Genomic DNA, 19820 nt, shown 5'->3' on the forward strand with positions numbered 1-19820 from the left:
CTCCTCTTCCTCCTTCTCCTCCTCTTCCTCTTCCTCCTTTTCCTTCACATTTTTAAGTTAAAAAATAATTTTAGAGAGTGTGAGTAGGGGAGAGGGACAAAGAGAGGGAGAGGGAGGGAGAGGGGGAGGGAGGGAGGGAGAGAGAGAGAAAATGAATGAATGAATGAATGAATCCCAAGCAGGCTCCACGCTCAATGTGGAGTCTGACACAGGGTTCAATTCCACACACTGGGATCGTGACCTGAGCCAGAATCAAGAGTTGGACACTCAACTGACTGAGCTGCCCAGGCCCTCCTCTCCTTTCCATTCTTTAATGAGAGTGCACATTACCTCAATCAGAGTCCAGAAAGCCTGAGGTTAGCGAGGCATGTGTGTTGGGGAGGAATCTTGATTTTCAGTTTTCTTCCCTTTCTTCCATCCTACAATTTCTGCCTCCTTATTTTTGGTAGCAACTGTCCTATTCCTCCAACAGCATTTTTTTTTTATGTACAAAATGCTTTATAAGCATGGTATAATTATCCATACTGATACGCTGTGCTGTAGAACTTTGGAGAACAGACAATATAAATTAAAAAGAGCTGGGAATTAACTTATCTGTTTTGAAGAGATGTGGAGGGTGTGTGTGTGGGGGGGGGTGTTGATTGTGGCTCAAAAATGGGTTCTAGCTGCTATCTTTATTGTTGGCTTAACTGATTGTACCTTGAGTTCTTTACCCTTCATTTCTTTTCTGAGTGACTTGGTAAATGGTGTATTTGACTCCACCCCAAATATATTTTCTCAAACATTTAAAATACATCTACATACTCACGTAGCTGGGTGATTTGGGAAACACCAAAAACCCAAAAGAATTCCAGTTTTACTGAAAATATTGAGACTTATGTACCCTCTGGCAAGGAAGGTGGTTGAAAATCTGAGTAATTCTTTTATATACTGAACTACTCCTGTTAGACTGAATACAAAGTTACATCTATAGTATGGTGATTAAGGGAATTGGGAATTGGCTTTGGAGTTAGAACTTTTTTTAAAAAGTTGATTTATTTTTGAGAGAGTGTGTGAATGGGGTAGGGGCAGAGATGGGGGTGGGGGTAGGATCTGAAGTGGGCTCCACACTGATAGCAGCAAGCCCCATGCAGGGCTTGAACTCAGGAGCATTCAAATCATGACCTGAGCTGAAGCTGGACACTCAACTGACTGAGCCACCCAGGCGCCCCTAGAGCTTGGTTTAATATTGGTCCTGCCACTTACAAGCTATCACTGTAGGAAAATTAGTTTTCTCAACAGTAAAATGGAGCAGTAACGCTGTTAGCCTACACTTAGCTTACATCATTCTTCAGACTTCAGAAAATGTCTTGGGGAAGCTTTCCCCAACATGATGCTCCCACCCTGAGTTTGGGTTAGAGACCCTTGTGATACACATTCAGAGAAGGGTTTTCCTTTTCCCAGAGGTCCAATTGTGATTTACATGGGTACTTGTTTATTATTATTTGGTTAAACTCACCCCATTGCCCTACCCCGCAATAGATTAAGTTTCATGAGGTAAGAGCCATCTATGTCTCTGTCCTTCACCACTGGATTCTCCATGCTTGGCTTCTGGTTGGCACTCAATATGTATTTAATGAAGGAGAGAAGGAAGGAAGGGAGGAAGGAACGAAGGGAGGGATGAAGAGAGGAAGGGAGGAAGCAAGGGAGAGAGGGAAGGAGGAAGGATTTCCCATAGGAGACTCACTGAGATCATGTATAGAAACCACAGTATCTGTTACATAGTAAGTACTGAATAAATGTAACCTCACACAAAGAAGAATGCCAAAAAAAAAAAAAAAAATACCACCCAAACCATACCAAACTTCTGAACAACCAGAGCACATATCATGAAAGAAATACAATGTTTATATGTTGTTGTCACCATTAAATGCTGATTTTTCAGGATGAGTCATGCTCCTGGAATAAGCAGCCATTGATTTCAGTTATTCCAAACAACAAAGGCTGAATTCTTGTTCATGTGACATTGTCAGTGAAAGTCCAGCTCACGGCTGCTCCCCACTCCCACGACTGCCTTGAAGCAATTAAGTACATAAACATAAATATGCTATACACGTCATTTCTACTCAGAGCCCATGGGGTCAGAGTTAGACCGCTCTGTCTTAGCCAGCTCTGGCTGCTACAACAAACTACCAAGTATAGACTCCGCGCCTTAAGCTGCAGATAGTTTTTTTCTAACAACCTGGAAAGCACAGACAGCACCGGATCCGCATGAAAAGTGGGGGAGATCCCTGGCTGGGCCACATAGGAATACTTTGGTTTCTAATTTGGAGGGACTAGAAAGAGGAGGAGCAAGAGTGAAAGGGGGTGGTCTTGGGATCTCCGGAGAGCCCCTTCACCCGCTAAGGTACTTATCTCAATGTGTTAACAGCGCCCGTGGCTGTACAGAGGCATCCTGGTTCATTGTCAGCCATTGGTAGAGCTGGGCCTCGGCTGGCTGTGATTCTCCCACAGCCGTGTTTCAGACATTTGCTGCGGAGCCTCAGCTTACAGATAAGAGTTCAAGAGAGGTCAGCAGACTTGCACCAGGTCACACAGTAGAACAGCGAGAGAACTCCAGACCCCTGACTCCTAGGTCTGCGTGTAAATCAAATTCTCTGTTTCCGTGGCTCTTAGTGCCTTTGGAGAAATGGCAGCCTAGGTCAGGGACAGAAGCCAGCTGGGAAGCCCCAGCAGGATCCCAAGGGGGCAGGGCTCTGGCTCTACCTTTTCCGTCCTGGCCGGGTGGACAGACCCAAGGCATTCAAGCATCAGAGGCCTCCGTGGACTATCTGATTCTCGCATTGCCATCCTGACAGTGAAGACAGAGGGAAGGTGGCCCTTTCTAGAACAGACTGGCCTGGGGGGGTTGAGCCCCTCAGAAGACCAGATCCGGAAGTGGCCTTTGCCTTGCTCTGCACTTTCTAGCCCAGAAACCAGGTGGCTGAGTCGGCCCTGCATGTGATGCAAGGCCCTGAAGCACGAGGATTTGCCAGACCCCAGCACATACCTGTCATCTTTCCTGATCTGAGAGAGACAGAGACAGGTAAATAGAGAGAAAGAGCAAGAAATAAAGAGAAGGAGACCCAGCTACAGAGAGAACCGAGCCACTGAGCTAGAGGTGCAAGACAGAGAGGTACACGGCAAGGGGGCGGGAGACTGGTGGACATAGAGACAGGGAGTGACAGGTGGGGAGAGGGAGAAACAGAAAAAGCCGAAGAGAGGAGAGAGAGTGGTGGATATGGACAGACTGGCTGGTTGGTGTTGTGGCGTCGCACGTGGTGACGTGGGATGGCAGGGGTGATATGCTGGTGACGTGATCATCCGTGTTTATGTATGAAGCCGTGAAGGGCCAGGGAGGCAGAAAGATGAGAAGCCAGGTGAGGCAGCAGGTGTTGGAGGGCGAAAGACTGGACACGCAGGGCGCCTTCTGGCACATTTGATTCTGTTGGTTACAACAGGAAGCAGAGATGTGGGCTTGGACCCCCACTGCACCCCCTCCTGCTCTCCCCACTCTGCCAGACAGCTGCCCCTACCAGGTCCTTGCCTCTGAGCCTTATTTATTGCTCCAAAATCTGGGGTTGGGAGGAATCCCTGCCAGGACGCTTGGGAGGAAGCTTCCGTGTAAATCCTGGACTTGGCCTCCAGCCATGGCCGCCGAACAGGATGATCAGTGGGAGAGCAGACCTTGATTTGTGCCACGGCAGCTTTTTAACACGTGGAGGGCGGTGTTTTAGCTGAAATTCTTTGCTGCTACCTAGAGCTTTAAGTCTTGGCTTTATTCCTTCCCACTGGAGAAATGCTTTTAAAAACCCACAAAAATTTCCTAATTCAACCCTGGCTATTTTAACCAGAGTTAAAAGAGCTCAGTAATAAAGCGGTTCCCGGTTATTAAGAATTGCAGAGGGGCGCCTGGGTGGCGCAGTCGGTTAAGCGTCCGACTTCAGCCAGGTCACGATCTCGCGGTCCGTGAGTTCGAGCCCCGCGTCGGGCTCTGGGCTGATGGCTCAGAGCCTGGAGCCTGCTTCAGGTTCTGTGTCTCCCTCTCTCTCTGCCCCTCCCCCGTTCATGCTCTGTCTCTCTCTGTCCCAAAAATAAATAAACGTTGAAAAAAAAATTAAAAAAAAAAAAAGAATTGCAGGGTTGGGAATGCAAGGATTACATCATCTGATCCTCACGCAATGTTATGAGGAAGGCACTGTAGTTTCCCCCTTTTACAGTTGGGGGAACCGAGGCTCAGGAAGGGGAAGAAATTTGCCGGGTCCCATGCCTGTATGCGCCAGAGCCTGACCTGTGTGGCCAAGTCTCCCAGTCACCGTGTCATCGTGCAAACCCCAACCCCGCTGTACAGATGAAGCATGGAGACTCATCAGGTCTGATAAGTCGCCCAAAGTCCCACTGACAGAAAGTTGCAGAATAAGGATGTGTCCTTAGTCCTCTTTGTCTTCTGCTCTTACCTCTTGTGCATTGGGTTGGAGCCTTTCAGAGGCAGAGATTCCCTCCAGATGTTGTGCTTCATGAAGTCAGGAAACTCAAAACTCCATAGAATGGTCTGTACACTTAAAAATCGGCAAGGTGGGGGAGGGGCGCCTGGCTGGCTTACTCTGTAGAGCATGCAACTCTTGATCTCGGGGTGGTAAGTTCAAACCCCACGTTGGGTGTAGAGCTTACTTTTAAAAATCGGTAAGATGGGGCACTTGGGTGGCTCAGTCAGTTAAGTGTCCAACTTCAGCTCAGGTCATGATCTCACGGCCTGTGGGTTTGAGCCCCATGTCAGGCTCTGTGCTGACAGCTCAGAGCCTGGAACCTGCTTTGGATTCTGTCTCTCTCTCTCTCTCTCTGCCCCTCCCCCCACATGCTCTGTATCTCTCTCTCTCTCTCTCTTTCTCTCTCTCTCTCTCTCAAAAATAAATAAACATTAAAACATTTTTAAAGGGCAATATGGTAAATTTTATGTTATGTGTGCCTTACTCCATTTAAAAAAATTTTTTAAAGGAAGGAAAAGCTCCAGTAGTCACCTTTTAGGAATGGATAATGCACCCTCATGGAGTTGTGCTATTTTTATGATGGAGTTTCTCCTAATACCTCCACTAACCTTTCTTTTCCTCCCTCTTGTGGCTTCTGCATGTTCCCGGCTTTTATTACTTTGTGTCTTCTATGGCCATGTGGCCTTGTGTTTCCTGCCTTCTCTGTGTGCCTTGTTCTTCTTCTACCTCATCCCCTCTCTTTATCTATCTATCTATCTATCTATCTATCTATCTATCTATCTATCATGTATCTATATCCCTATCTATCCATCTATCATCTATCTGTCTATGTATCTATCTACCATCTATCTAATTTCAAGTCAACCTTCCAAAGGCAGAAGATAATATTGGGCAGCATCTAAAATCTGGTTCCCTGGAAACAGGTCTCAGATGAAGGCTTGCCTTGCAGAGATTTTTTCGGGAGAGTGTTTAGGGTTAGCACCATGGAGGAGTGAGGACGATAGGACTAGACAGAGAAGTTGAGCCATCATGCAGTCTCAACAAAGGCCTCAGCTGATCCGATGGCACACTCTGGAGCTGGGATAAGTGTTCCCAGTTGTTCCCTTCAGGCAAGCAAGTTGAGTCTTTATACCTGAACACTGACCCATTGCTGGCTGTGGGGTAACCTTGGGGTGGGCGTGGTTAGGGCATGACCTTGGGCGAGGTGGCTCCCTTCCACTGAGGGATATTGCCAGAGAGTGAGTCAGCTGGGATCCATTAGCTAGCATCCCTCCCGGCAGCTGAGGGAATGAGAGCCTCCATCTTGAAGGAGAGATCTGGGTGGTGCCCCACAGCAGCCTCTACCAATTAGCCACTCTCCAGAATACAGCAGAAGGGCCACCTTGGCTGCTCCTTGTCTCCCTTGTTCCATTTTACAAAGCGCTATATTTGCCCAGGTGCTAATTCCTGGTCCCATCAGGTGTGACTGAGGCTTTGTGTCATATGACATGGAGTGGCAATCACGTGCAGGACCAGCCTGAGGCTTTGCTCAGAAGGGGCACAGCAAGGTCTTGAGGGACCCTGGCTGTTCGGCGTAGCCATAAGACGTCTCCAGTTTCTTAGAGTCCAGGAGGATTCCTGTAGTCCAACTTATTCCCACTATTTAAGGCGTGTTGACTCAGCTGTTACAAACAGAGATCTAAAGAGACTCTGAAGGTGGTGTCCAAATAGCATGATCATTCCCTCTCCGCTCCACAGTCAATGCCCCTTGGTGTCATCTGACCCTAAAGTCTGGCAATTGGACACTGAGGAAATGTCATAAGAGTGTAGGTCAGTCCGTACAGAGCCACAGCCCTGCCTGAACAAGGACATGCCATTTGTTGCTGGCCAGACTGCCATTTAGAATTCCCTAATTCCTCTGAAGTTTTCTTATGGACAGTTATTTTTCCTTCTGCTTTGTCAAGGTCTCTCTTTCTTCTCTAGCACTTTCTCTCCATGAAGTTAAAACAGAGGTGGAGACACACATATGCTACATAGTACCAATATAGCACCATCAGTCAAACCGCCCTCTCTCCCTGCTGCAGCTAAGATGTGGCAGGTCTCCATTCCTCTCCTTCCCCCCTAATTGATTTCCCAATTCAGCCTCCTGGGATGGTGCTTTGGCTGGCTTTCCAAGTTCAGCCTCTCAACCTTAATTTAATGCTTCTCGGGTGGTGAGAACTTATGCTTCCCACCTACTAGTTGGCATCTGGCTGATTTTCTCAGCCTGAGGAATTTAGTTTCCTTAATGTCGAACCTTTGTACATTGCCTTTGAGTTGTCAAAAGTGATGCCATCCCCAGTCCTGAAGAGAGACCTTTCGGACAGTGTTGGCATTTGGAGGGGTCCATTTGTGGCTCGTACCACGATTATCAGGCACAAGATTTGCTCTGTCGAACCCAGGAGTCAAAGGGCCCTGGCTGGGAGTAGCTGGTGAATGCTAAAAGCAGGCTGGGTGATTCAGAGTCTGCTTAGCTCTGCCAGTCAGCCTGGTGTGAGGTCTTGGAGTAAAATTTTCCCACCTTCTTTTTCCAAGATTGAGCCAGAGTCTATTCTTGGAGCAGATAGCTTTTCAGCAGTGAGTTGGCAAATGTTTATGATTGATTTTTCACACATCCTTCCTGGACAGGAGACAATTTTTGTTATAATTAAAATTTAAATACAGGGTTATGATAACCCAAAGCACCTTAGGAGGGCTGCCCCAGCAGAAGAGGGACTGAGCGACATGGTGGAACAAGTCTTCTGTGCATTATTTCTTAAGCTCTACTCTCTTTAACTGACATGGTTGGTCACTATGAATAACCCATATTACCTTCAGTAAGCCACATGTCTCAGTCCTCACCAGCTTATTGGCACAGATAAGGTGATTTCAAGATAAACATCCAGGTGATACAGGCATGTTGCCTTTGCTTCCTCCTGCTGGGCCTCCCCCGAGTCCCCCAGGGATGTCTCATGTGTATGAGAAACAGTCCCACCCAGGTTCTTTCATCCAAGTCTTTTCTTGAAACGTACCTCCAGCGGGCCCACTGAAGGCACCAACTTTCTGCTGGGGTCTTCTGTGACAAGTCTGGGCCCTCACCATGCTGCTGGGTGCTGGGCCCCTGGGGTTCTTGCACAAATGTGCCGTTGTCCCTGCAGTGCGCTGGAGTTGGGCCCCTCTGCTGCAATAAGGAGAACATCCCTCTGCCCAGACTTACACTGAACTTGGCCATCAGGCCCCCACAGCAGTTCTACTTATACCCAGAGCCTCTGAGACCAGCATCAGTTAATCTTCTCCCATCAAGGCTCAAGCCATCGAGATATAAACCAGGGTCACTTCTCATGTCTCCAAGCTCATGAGAACTTAACTAAAAGGATCATGGGACCTCTAGACTTTTCTTCCCTATGCTCAAGGCTTAGGGAAGGCCCTGCATTACTCTTGGAAAGGGGACAGCAACACAAGGAAAAGATGAACCAGCTGCTAAAAATCAGATTTCATGATTCATACTCAGGAACATCCATCAGTCAAGCTCTCCAAGCTGTTTTTCCAGTGATGTTGTATAAGCCACACGTGGTGGAGCGAATGGAGTTAGTTCATGCCAAATGAACCACAGCAAAAATGATGGCATCATGGACAATAATAAAATAATCAAGCAGCAGCAGATGGAAAGGAAGAATTACAGTTATACTGGGGAACTGTTAGCTACATAAATTGTTTCGGGTCTTAGCTGGTCAAAACCAAACCCCATTCCGCTAGCTGAAGAGTAGCGAGTACTATTCTTTTTTTTTTTTTTTTTTTTTTAAAGCCAGAAACACTAGCCATTCAATCCTGCTGTCCAGCAAAATGGTCCTTCTGGGAGCATGGGGGGCAGGGCAGCAATTTCGTAGTATCACCCTGCCCCCCACAGGCATCCAAGAGCCCTGTTGGTTCACTGACACCTAATAAATCAGAACCAGGGGGAATCAGATGAATTTTTCTTTTGCGTTTTAGTTTCTTTTATTAATGGAACCTTTTAGAAATCTGTTTATATTTTTTCCTTGCACAAAATCACAATTTTTCACACAAAGGGAGCAGATGGTACTGAAAGCTGGAGATTGGGCCGGAATGCATCTCCCATAACTGGCACTAACAGAGCCTTGTCTTGGATGTAAAAGAACTCAAATCTAATTGCGGGGTTGGCTTTTCCAATTCTGTATAACTATGTGTTTGTCTGTGTTTTTCCCCCCCTCAAACTTAATGCTTCTCCTTGAGCTCCTGTCAAATAGAAATATGGGTAGAGTTACAGAGACTGAGTTTTAAGACTGTAGTTTTTTTCTGGAATGGTGTCTCTAAGACCCTAAATGTCTCTGTAGCCCCCACTGAGTCCCTTGTTGAGGTGCCATATTTGGTGTCATGACCGCAGGTGACTGGGCAGAGGCTGGCACCTGAATTAAAGGCAGCCAACAAGGTGGCCTCATGTGAGCCTCCTGCCTCTATATAGGATTATGATTAATTAGCCCAATGAGAATCTCTTTCTGAAAGATTTGAATATGACACATGCTCAAAGGGAGTAGAATATAAGTTCATGTAACTTCTGTACTGATTTATGACCACTGCCTATCACAGTACATGATATGGCTACCCAATGAATATTTGATAACTAAATCAAATGCATGGACCCCTAACACAGAAGTGTTTTTTAAAAAATCAATCTGCACCCATCTCCCTATATTCTACTTTTTTCTCCTGCCTCCAAGGAGCTTGGTCCCCACCTCGCACTCCCAGCCTTTAATGATTAGCAGAGACAAAGTGTGAGCAGGGCAGGGGCAGAGAGAAAAGGAAACACAGAATCTGAAGCAGGCTCCAGGCTCTGAGCTGTCAGCACAGAGCCCCACAGGGGGTTTGAACTCATGAACCGTGAGATCATGGCCTGAGCCGAAGTCGGACACTTAACTGACAGCCATCCAGACGCCCCAATGATTATTTGAAATAGATTTTTTTAGGCCAGTTTTAGGTTTGCAGAAGATACAGAGATTCCCCATATACACCCTGCCCCAAACACGCACAGACTTCTCTACCATCAAAATTCCGCACTAGAGTGGGATGTTTATTATAATTGATAAACCTATATCAACACCTCATTATCACCCAAAGTCCATAGTTTGCATCAGAGTTCACTCTCAGGTCTGTAAATTCTATGCATTTTGACAAACATGCAGTGACATGTATTGCCATTAGAGTATCCTACACAATAGTTTCACCACCCTAAAAATCCTCTGTGCTTTACCGATTCATCCTTTCCTCCCCCAACTTCTGGCAACCACTTTTACTTCCCTTTTACTGTCTCCATAATTTTGCCTTTTCCAGAATGTCATATAGTTGGAATCCTAAAGAAGGTTGCCTTTTCAGATTGGCTTTTTTCATTTAGTAAAAGTGCATTTAAGATCCCTCCTTGTGTTTTCATGACTTGATAGCTCATTTCCTTTTAACACTGAATAATACTCCATTGTCTGGATGTACCACAGTTTATTTATCCATTCACCTACTAAAGGTCATGTTGGTTATTTCCAAGATTTGGCAATTATTTATAAAGCTACTGTAAACATTTATTGCAGGTTCTTGTGTGGACATAAGTTTTCAACTTCTTTGAGTAAATACCAAACAGTACGATTGCTGGATCGTATGGTAAGAGTGTGTTTGGTTTGGAAAGAAAATGCCAGGCTGTATTGCAAAGTGACTGTACCATTGTGCATTCTTGCCAGCGAAGAGTGGGAGTTACTATTGCATGACATCCTCGCCAGCATTTAGTGTTGGCATTGTTTTGAATTTTGGCCGTGTTAATAGGTTTGAAGTGGTATCTCATTATTTTTTTTCGTTTACAACATGATGTGGAATGGGTTTTCATGTGTATTTACTATCTATGTGTTTTCTTTGGTGAGATGTCTGTTCAGGTCTTCAGCCCATTTTTAAATCATTTTGTCTGATTCTTTTTGAGTCTTAGGAGTTCTTTGTATATTTTGGACAGTACCTTTTTATGAGATATGTGCGTTACAAATATTTTTCCCCAACCTGTGGCTTGTCTTCTTATTCTCTTGACTTTTCTTCCTTTTTATGACGTTTTGCTTTGACAGGCAGTAGGGTGTAGTGTTTAATATCCTAGAGGCCCCTGCCTGAGTTTCAGTCTTGGTTTTGCCAGTTGGTTGGGCAATTAATCATTCTGTTCTGACTCTCACTTTCCTTACCTGTGAAGTGGAGTTAATAATGCCACTCTGTAGAGATCTTCTGAGAAGTTGGAACTGCCCCAGTGTGTAGTTGGTTAGCACTGCGTAAATGGTAGTCATTATTATTGAGAATTTTTTGGTTTTGCATAATCTGGACTCAGTCACTAATTGGGTCTTGCCTTCCACTGTTCTCTCCTTCACTCACTCCATTAGAGTCACATGGTCTCCACACCCGCCTCAGGGTCTTTTTCTTTCTGTTTCCTCCCCCTCAGTGTTGCTTTCCCCAATATACTCTGTCATCTCCTTATTCAAGGTTTTTGTCCATCATAAGCAGAAGCAGTCTAAAGGCACTGGGGTTTCTTCTTTTTATAGAAGTTGAGTCCATTGCTGCTGCATGTCCCAGAGCAAGAGGGGTATGTGGAGAAGCAGTGGGGTGGGAAGGAGAGACTCCTAGAGACTGGGAGGGGAGGGATCTCCAGGTTTAGTGAACAGCAGGCACTGAACCCCACCCTTCTAGAGTATTCCTGGGAGGTGACAAGACCTCAGGGAGACTGAGTGCCCTTAGACTTCTAAGAATCCTCACTCTCCGCATGGAATCTGTGAACCACAGAACCCCTAGAACTGAAGGTGCTGCGGAGACTGAAGCAGATGGGACCTGGGCAGCAGGCAAGTGGGTTGTTGTTTGGGGAGACACTTTAGTACCCCCTGCAACCTGAAATTAGTTTCTCAGTATCAGCCTTGAGTAGCAGAGGCTAAACTTCCTGCCAGCTGACAGGGATAGGGGCTCAGAACCTGAGGGACATCGACTAGTGTCAATGCATAGCTATAGAATATAGAAAGTGATTTTTTTTTCCACTTCTGAGTCTGGATTTACCAACTATATGTAAAGTAAATCTATTCCCAAGTCCATCCCCGCCCATTGTAGTTTGAGAGAATCCAGTTACTGGTAAAGTTGCCTTTCAGACAACTTTTAGCCCTCTTTTTTCCTGTGTCTTCCCTCTGTTCCTGCCTCACCTATTCCTGTAATTCTTCAGGTGTCGGATGTAAGTTCCTTTCTCAGATTACTTTCTTTTTTCCCCCCTAAATGCAGGCTTAAAAATATGCAATATCAAGATGCAAATTTAAAAAATTCTATATTTTTCATCTTTCCCTAAAAATTGTTTTGCAAAAACAAGTTACGTGGGTTTTTTCCTTGTTAGGAAAGAGTGAAGAACAATACTATGCAATCTATTCTTGCACACGACCTGATTGTATAAAGTAGAATAGAATCTGTAATGTAAGTTGCAAATTATACCTCAAAGTACAGTGAAGTTACAAAATACGCTTTGGAAACAGCATGGCTTGGGTTTTATTTTGTCTTGCTTGTTTGTCTCAGACCACCCTTTTGAATTGTTCGCCTGCCTCGGACAAGGCTTGGTTGCTGTGGCATTCAGGTCACATTGGTTCAGAAAGTGGTAGTCATTACTGCTGGTCAACAGAAATTTCTGTTTCTCTCCACTATCGCACACATGATTGGAATACTTTTCCTGGCCTCTTGTGGCTGGGTGAGACCTGCTACGTCATCCTGACCAATGAGTGATGGGTGGAAGTAATGTTTGCCACTTCCAACAGAAGTGTTTGGTCCAAGACCCTCCAGGGATCTTACCCCTTCCCTGGCATGGCAGCTGACAATGTTGAAGATGATGGCTGCTCTGTCAGCCTACCCCAAATTTATTAAGATTAGCAGAGCCTCCCCAACCAAACCATGAGATGGATTTTGAGCAAGAAATTAAACTTTGGTTGTTTTAAGTGAGTGAGATCTGGGCATGTTTGTTATCATAGCCTCAACTAGCTTATCCTGACTGATATCCCCATCAGGCTCTCTAAAGACACTGTTGCCAAACTGTTGAAACCAAAAGAAACATTCAGAACATTGGAACTGGCATATCTTCACAGACAAAATATTTTGCCTTGGCAAACATGTCAAGAAGGAAGTGGATGCTGCTATTTTTAGAGCATGAAGCAAATGTACTGTTTTGGAGTGTTCAGACAGATAAACATGCTCCCAAAATCATGTTCAAAATGTTCTACACATTGCCTGATTGGAAACATTAACAAAATATAAAAGTTGACAATGTTTCCTCTTGTGTGTTGTGTGTGCACACACATGAGAACACACTCACACACACAAGTATACAATATAGCTAAGAATTGCTTTGCTGCAGGAAACAGAGCGTTTGATCAAATTCAGAAAGGTTAGAGTGACTGTTCAAGATCAAACTCTGGCATCATGGAGGCCACAAAAAGACCCAGTTCTTTGGGTTTTGTATCACCTGTTGTTGATCTGAGCCTTATAGAGTTTTGTAAAACCATGAAGAGCGTTTGCAGATTCTCTGTCATTATCACAGTTGATAGAATTTCCACAGAATTCGCTCTTCATTTCCTGTTGAATTTTCATTATCTTACCATCATCTGTTTTATCCCCTCATTTGTTTTTATTATATATTTTACCCTGCTGGGAAATGTTTGTCCAGTGTTAGGACATGCTTTTTAGCACTTGTATTTCTGCTATCTAATTTCAGGATTTCTATAAAGGATGATCTTAAGAGTTGAGTTGGAGGGAAGATTTGAACTAGAGTTACATTTCTACAAAGTAAGAAAATGCCAATTGTCCATATCAAGGGGCATCTGGGTGGCTCAGTCGGTTAAGTGTCTGACTTTGGCTCAGGTCACGATCTCATAGTTGGTGAGTTTAAGCCCCACGTCGGGTTCTGTGCTGACAGTTCAGAGCCTGGAGCCTGCTTTGGATTCTGTGTCTCCCTCTCTGTCTGTCCCTCTTCCACTCGCACTCTTTCTCTTACTGTCTCTTGAAAATAAATAAACATTAAAAAAAATTTTTTTAAAGGGATGGGGGTTGCAGATGGAGATTATGGGGACCAAAGTTCTCCCTGCTCCACAACCATGCCTGGGCACCATGACTTCATCCTGGAGAATCTTTATTCCAAAGACAGCGATTCCCCAGCTTTATTCTGTCTGTTCCTTTGAACAACACTGTCACAAGCTCGTTTTTATATTGTCACAATGAATGGAGAGAATAACAGATTTGGTATCAGATCAGTTAACTGTGAGACTTTGGATAAGTTACTTAGCTCCTTTGATGGAGAATAATGATAGATCTTTACTGAGTTATGATAAAAATTATGCAAGATCACATCTAGGAATGGCTCTTTTATGGTGAGGGCTCAAGAAACGCTTAATTCCATTCTTACAGTTAATGGGGGGAGGTTAAATGGGCAAGTTCTGAAGTCACACAGCTGGGTTCAAATCCCCATTTCTTCTTTTTTCCAATTGTGTTGAAACTTTTGGCAAGTCCCTTCTCTGAGTCTCCATTACCATGTCTGCAAATGAAAGGTAAGATGGGACCTGATATATTGCGGAGATTAAATGAGATAGTGCATATCCAGCCTTTGGTATGTTGCAAACACTAAAGAAATGGTAGTTTTCATCAGCTTCGTTATCAGATACAAGTTTCTCTTTTCATATCCAGTCTTGTATTTTCCAGTATAAGCCCACAAACCCTGATCTGAAACCCTTGAGGCCATGTGTGTTTTGGAATTTGGAATGCTATGGAAATTAGACTCATAATGTGATGTATATACCATACACCCCCCCCCATAAAGCACACACACACACACACGCCAGCAGTGTCTGCGATAACACTTCATGATCAGCTCATTACTGCAGTGAAATGTTTGCATGTTCATGCTAAGTAGGATGTGGGATAAATAAAGGATATAAATAACCCTATGTCAGCTCAAGTCCACTTTGGCTGCCAAATGAACTTGTGCCAAAGTGAATGAAAAAAATTTCTGGAACCTGAAACTTTTTTGGAATTCAGATACCTGTGTAGTCACTCTTGGTTTTTTTCCTCCCCTTCTGTGTTGTAAAGCTATTTCTATCACCTGTTTCTAGTCTAAGCTGTGCTTCTCTTACATTTCTGTGTTTTTATTTAATCCTTCAAGGCTTCCTTTGAACTCTCAGCCCTCCTGCCTTGACATCCTGTGTTTTCTTTCTCCCTCTTATCTCTGTCTCTATTCTTTCCCTCCTCTTGGATCGCTCCTCCTTTTTCTGGGGTTTGCACACTACTGGAGTAAAGCCCATTTTCACTTTCTTTGTTTCTTTTTTCTTTCTGGTACATTCTCTCTCATTCCCCCTTCCTCTCCTCTGCTGGGGACTTCAGTCTTGCTTCTGCGATGCCAGCTCTTCGCCTCTTTTCTTGTGTATCTATCCTCTTGTCTCTACCGTTTCCTCTCTGCCCCTTTCTTTGTTCATTGGTGGTTGCCCTTGGTTCCCACCCCAACTACCATACCATCATCCTTCTCCTTTAATTCCTTCGTCTCCTCTAGATATCATTCTTTGTCCACTCATTACTGTACAATGCCAATAATATCATTATGATAATTTATTGAGTTCTTACTGTGTACTAAGCACTTTACATGGATCGTTAAATTTCATCCTTATTGCAAACCATTAGGTGGGGACTCTCTTAATCCTCATATTTCAGATGAGAAAATTCGGGCTAAGAGATAAAGCGACTTGTTCAAGTAGTCAAGGAACAGAAATGGAATTCAAACCCCACTGCATTAAATCTTTGCATTTAATACTTGTTGCATTAAACTAATTCCAAAGCTCATGATTTCAATCACTATGCCTATATTTTCTGTATTACGGTGGATATTACCATCCAAGTTTCTTCATTTATCTTTTCTTTCTAGGTGCTTATAGTTTTTTAATGTGACTTACCTCTGCCTGCCTACTTCAGTATGCCATTTAACTTAGATGGTGTGTCCAGATTGGCCCCTTCCTATGCTTGATATCTTGGCCCTTATCTTTCCCTGGTGACACATTGGGATTTCATAACCCCAATACTTACTGGGACTTTAGGAACAGTCCCAATTTCAAATATTCCCATTCCCACAAGCCACTGAAATGTTTGGGAAATAGATGTTGGGCAACAGCAACAGCATTTGCTTTCGCTGTTACCTTCTATGTGCCTCAGAAGACACCATTCAAAGTCACATCTTGGCAAAACGGTTTCATATCATAGGCTTTGCAGCTATGTGTGAATCACTGAATCAATGATTACTATGTTAGTCAGGCGAGGCTCCACTGTGCTGCAGTAAAATAAACCCCGCATTTCTGGCTTAATACAACAAAGATGGGTGTCTCTTTCACATCACAGTCAGATGTGGTTCTGGTGGCTCTTTGTTACTTCTTGAACAGTGACTCAGAGGTCTGGGGAACTTGGGTCTTGCAACTCCACCATCTATCTCAACGTTCTTTACTTCCAGCCACTTGGGTGGGGGAGCGGATATGGCATATTCATGGACTATTACGCCCCAGACCAGTCATCGTCAACCTCATTTTTCAGATGAGGAGACATGTTCATTGCCAAGGCTTTCTACCCTAGTAAGTGGTAGATTCCAGACTAACATCACAGCTCTGACTATTGATTCCACTACATTTTTTTCTAACTAGAAATATTTCATCTATGCTTATGTTTCCTGTCTAGATTCACTTAGTCTCAGTAAGCTATTAGAGTTGCGCTTCTTTTTTCTTGGTAATTTCAACAGAGGTTCCAGGGAGATACCCCTCCCCTCCCCCCCCCCCCGCCCCCCCCGCCCATTGGTTGTGCTTGGGCCACATGTCCATCTTCAAACCAATTGCCGTAAGCCAGACAATGTGATCTTCTTTTTTCCTTTTTTTTTTTTTTCCAACGTTTTATTTATTTTTGGGACAGAGAGAGACACAGCATGAACGGGGGAAGGGCAGAGAGAGAGGGAGACACAGAATCGGAAACAGGCTCCAGGCTCTGAGCCATCAGCCCAGAGCCCGACGCGGGGCCCGAACTCACGGACCGCGAGATCGTGACCTGGCTGAAGTCGGACGCCCAACCGACTGCGCCACCCAGGCGCCCCGACAATGTGATCTTCTGATGGGTCAGATCTGTGTCCTGTATCTAACTCTAGCGTGGAGAAAATAGAAAAAGAGGGCATCTTCACCACTGCAGTATGTAGTGGGAACCATGGGGAACTATTTCCCTAAATAAATCCAGAATGCTATTACTGAAAGAAAAGGCAATAGATATCAGGCAGGCAAATCAAGGTAAGATCCAGCTAGCTGAACACCTGAATGGAGAAGGAAATATAAGACAGAATTAGTGACTAGAGAAATGAGTTAATGGGCACATGACACAGACCTGACCAGTCGGAACTCTGCATTGTCTGGGCCATCGTTACTGGTCTGAGGATTAGCAGGTGGTCCAGGCCCAACCAATGAGAGCCCTCCCTGGAGTAAATGAACAAATGATGCCTCTTTGGTGAAGGATGAGGGAATCGTTGCAAATGATGAAAAGTGAATTTAGGACAAGTTGACAGTCCAATGAAGATAAATTTTGCACATTGCATAGTTTTGCAACGGGGTTCATCTTGCTTGGGGTGTATTTTCAAGGACCCAGAACCTTTCTGGTGCAGAAATGATCCCTGTCTCCCTCTCCGCATTTGATTTCTGTCAATCCCATTGGAGTGGAACAGCCTTAGGCTGTAGCCAGCTTACCCCCACTCAAGGAATTCCATGAAGAGAAGGTGGTCCCTTCTTCCCCCTCAATGTTTACCCCTTTCCTTCAATTTCCATGGACCTCATTCTCCTCCTTAGAAAATGCTTTCCCATCAATGAGGCTGAAAAACAGCCAGGAGGCCCATCAGTACTCACTTCCGTGGGCAAAGTGACTTGTGCAGTGCTAGGCCTGAAGTTCGTTTATCTCTCCCTGAGTCAACGAGATTTTGACTATAGGCCTTTCTGCTATGTTCCTCCAGAGAGAGGTAAACTGCCTTTAAGTAATTGCTGAAGAAGGCATAAACCAGGGAAATTTGATTTGAGTATGCAATTTGAATCGGGAAATGCTCGTATAAATAACCGAAGCAGCTGAATGCGGCAGGTTTGTGCTCTATAGATTTTTTTTTTTTTTTTTTTTTTTTTTTTGGACTCAGGGTCTTCAGAATAGAAGTTTTGCTGCAGCAGCTTAAACTATCCCAGGCCTTTTTGGTCTGATCTTGTGCTAGTTTGGCATCATTAACCGCCAGTCTGGAGTTTGGTAAGTTGATGTTGCCTAATTAACCTATATGATTGGAAGGAGGGAGTGGAAATTCTTGAACCCACAAGCAGTGCTATAATCGGGAGCAGTGACACAGTCTTAAAAACCAAAACAAAACAATTTTGAACTAGGAAAGAGTTTGGATTTATCTAGCACAACTTCACCAGTGAGGGAATTAGGAGCCAGAAACGGTAAATCACTTGCTAGTGGTCACTGAGACTTTGGAAATTACATGGTCACCTTTTCCTGCAGCAACAAACAACCCCACATCCCAGAGGTGTGAGTGTTCAGCTTATATTACATCAGAGCTGCAGGTTACCCAGGATTCTCCTGAGCTGTCCTGACCTGGCCTTATTCCACATGTCTTCTCAGGGAACAGCCACCTTCTGGGGCATGTGATTCTCATGGTGGGCAAAGCTCAAGACCAAACCACAGGAGCGTGTTTATACCTCCCTTTGGAGATAGCTACTCCCTTTGGAGTGTCACATCTGCTCACATTCTATTGATCAAAACACAGGCCACCAAGCCCAAGGACAACAGGGTGGCAATGATACTCTACCTTGTGGGAAGCATGGCAAGAGAGAGCAGGATACAAATAATAGTGGATAGGGGCACCTGAATGACTCAGTCAGTTGCGCATCCAACTTCGGCTCAGGTCATGGTCTTGCAGTTCGTGGGTTCAAGCCCCGCGTCAGGCTTTGCACTGATGGTGCAGAGGCAGCTTTGAATTCTCTCTCTCCCTCGCTCTGCCGTTCCCCCACTTCCACTCTTTCTCTCTCTCAAAAACAAATATTAAAAAAATAATGATAAAATACCAGCAGATCATTGTGGATAAATAATGCAATCCACCACCAGAAATCCTTGTAGTGTAGGAAGTCCTTGCAGTGATGAAAGTCCAAGAAGAAATGTGAAAACTGAGGGGCACTTGGGTGTCTCAGTTGGTTAAGCGTCTGACTCTTGATCTCAGCTGGGGTCATGATCTCATGGTTTGTGGGACCAAACCCCGCACCAGGCTCTGCACTGATAGCACAGAACCTATGTCAGATTCTCTTGCTCCCTCTCTCTCTGCCCCTCCCCTGCTCACACTCTGTCTCAAAATTAAACATTTTTAAAAAATGTGAAAATGAGAAAGTCTACTGAAAGTTTACTGAATCCACATATTCTTTTGATGATGCTACCTATTTTGATTAATCTCTAGATTTGCCCTGTGACATAAACTTACTGAGTGTTACCCCCAGATTCCTTCTTCGTGTCTACTCATCTCATCTAATGATCACCCAAATTCTTATTTCTACTTCCTAAATATGCCTCAAAAGTCTAGTCTTTCTTCCCATGCTTCATTTCTCAGGTCACCTGCTTTTGTATTTCTTTGTTTGTTTGTTTTTCCAATCCGAGTGCTGCACTGTGGCCAGAGGAACCCTATTCGTATCATATCTAGGTCACCCCCTTGCCTAACGTCCTCCCACAGATATAAGGATAGAATGCTATATACTTCTTCTGGCGTACCAAATGTGTCAGAATGGTGCAGCCTCTGCACCATTGAGTTCTTGACACTACCCAGCCTTGTGTCCAACATTTATTTATCTAAGATTGACCAGCCAGTTTGCAGATTAACCAGATTAACAAGGAGGCAGGACTCAAGACCTGCTCATGCCTCCACTGGGACTTGCTATGTAGGCAAGAGCTAAGTAAGGACTAACGGCTGGTTCCCAGGGGGTAGGGGGGCAGAACCCAGCCTGGATCACAGATGCTCTGTTTACAGAACATCCTTCCATAAGGCTTATCCTTCCATAAGGCTCAGCAACATAATGGACTCCTTGCTTCCCAACACCATGGGACCAGTAAATAAGGCTCATCACTTGCCACTACGTAAGCCCCATTGGGCAGTCCCGGGACTCTGTCATGTTTTAAGTAAGGATCACCTACTCTCAGATATTGGAGAGTTGACTCTCGTTTTGTTTTGATTGTGATTTGGGGTTATTCCGA

General features: G+C 44.6%; 1 long non-coding RNA gene across 3 annotated transcripts in view; it reads left to right on the top strand.

The window, feature by feature from the left end:
• The window catches only part of LOC121019464 (uncharacterized), a 245863-nt gene that overhangs the window by 150787 nt on the left and 75256 nt on the right, over window positions 1–19820 (top strand). For 2 of the 3 annotated variants that reach the window (XR_005785593.1, XR_005785594.1), the window contains exon 4: window positions 17731–17834. The exons of the other annotated variant lie outside the window; for it this stretch is intronic. This is a non-coding gene — a long non-coding RNA (uncharacterized LOC121019464). The remainder of the gene's footprint in view (window positions 1–17730; window positions 17835–19820) is intronic. 3 annotated transcript variants of the gene reach the window in all.

This window comes from Herpailurus yagouaroundi, unplaced genomic scaffold (assembly GCF_014898765.1).
Source record: "Herpailurus yagouaroundi ecotype Mexico unplaced genomic scaffold, PumYag 222, whole genome shotgun sequence".
NCBI lineage: Eukaryota > Metazoa > Chordata > Mammalia > Carnivora > Felidae > Herpailurus > Herpailurus yagouaroundi.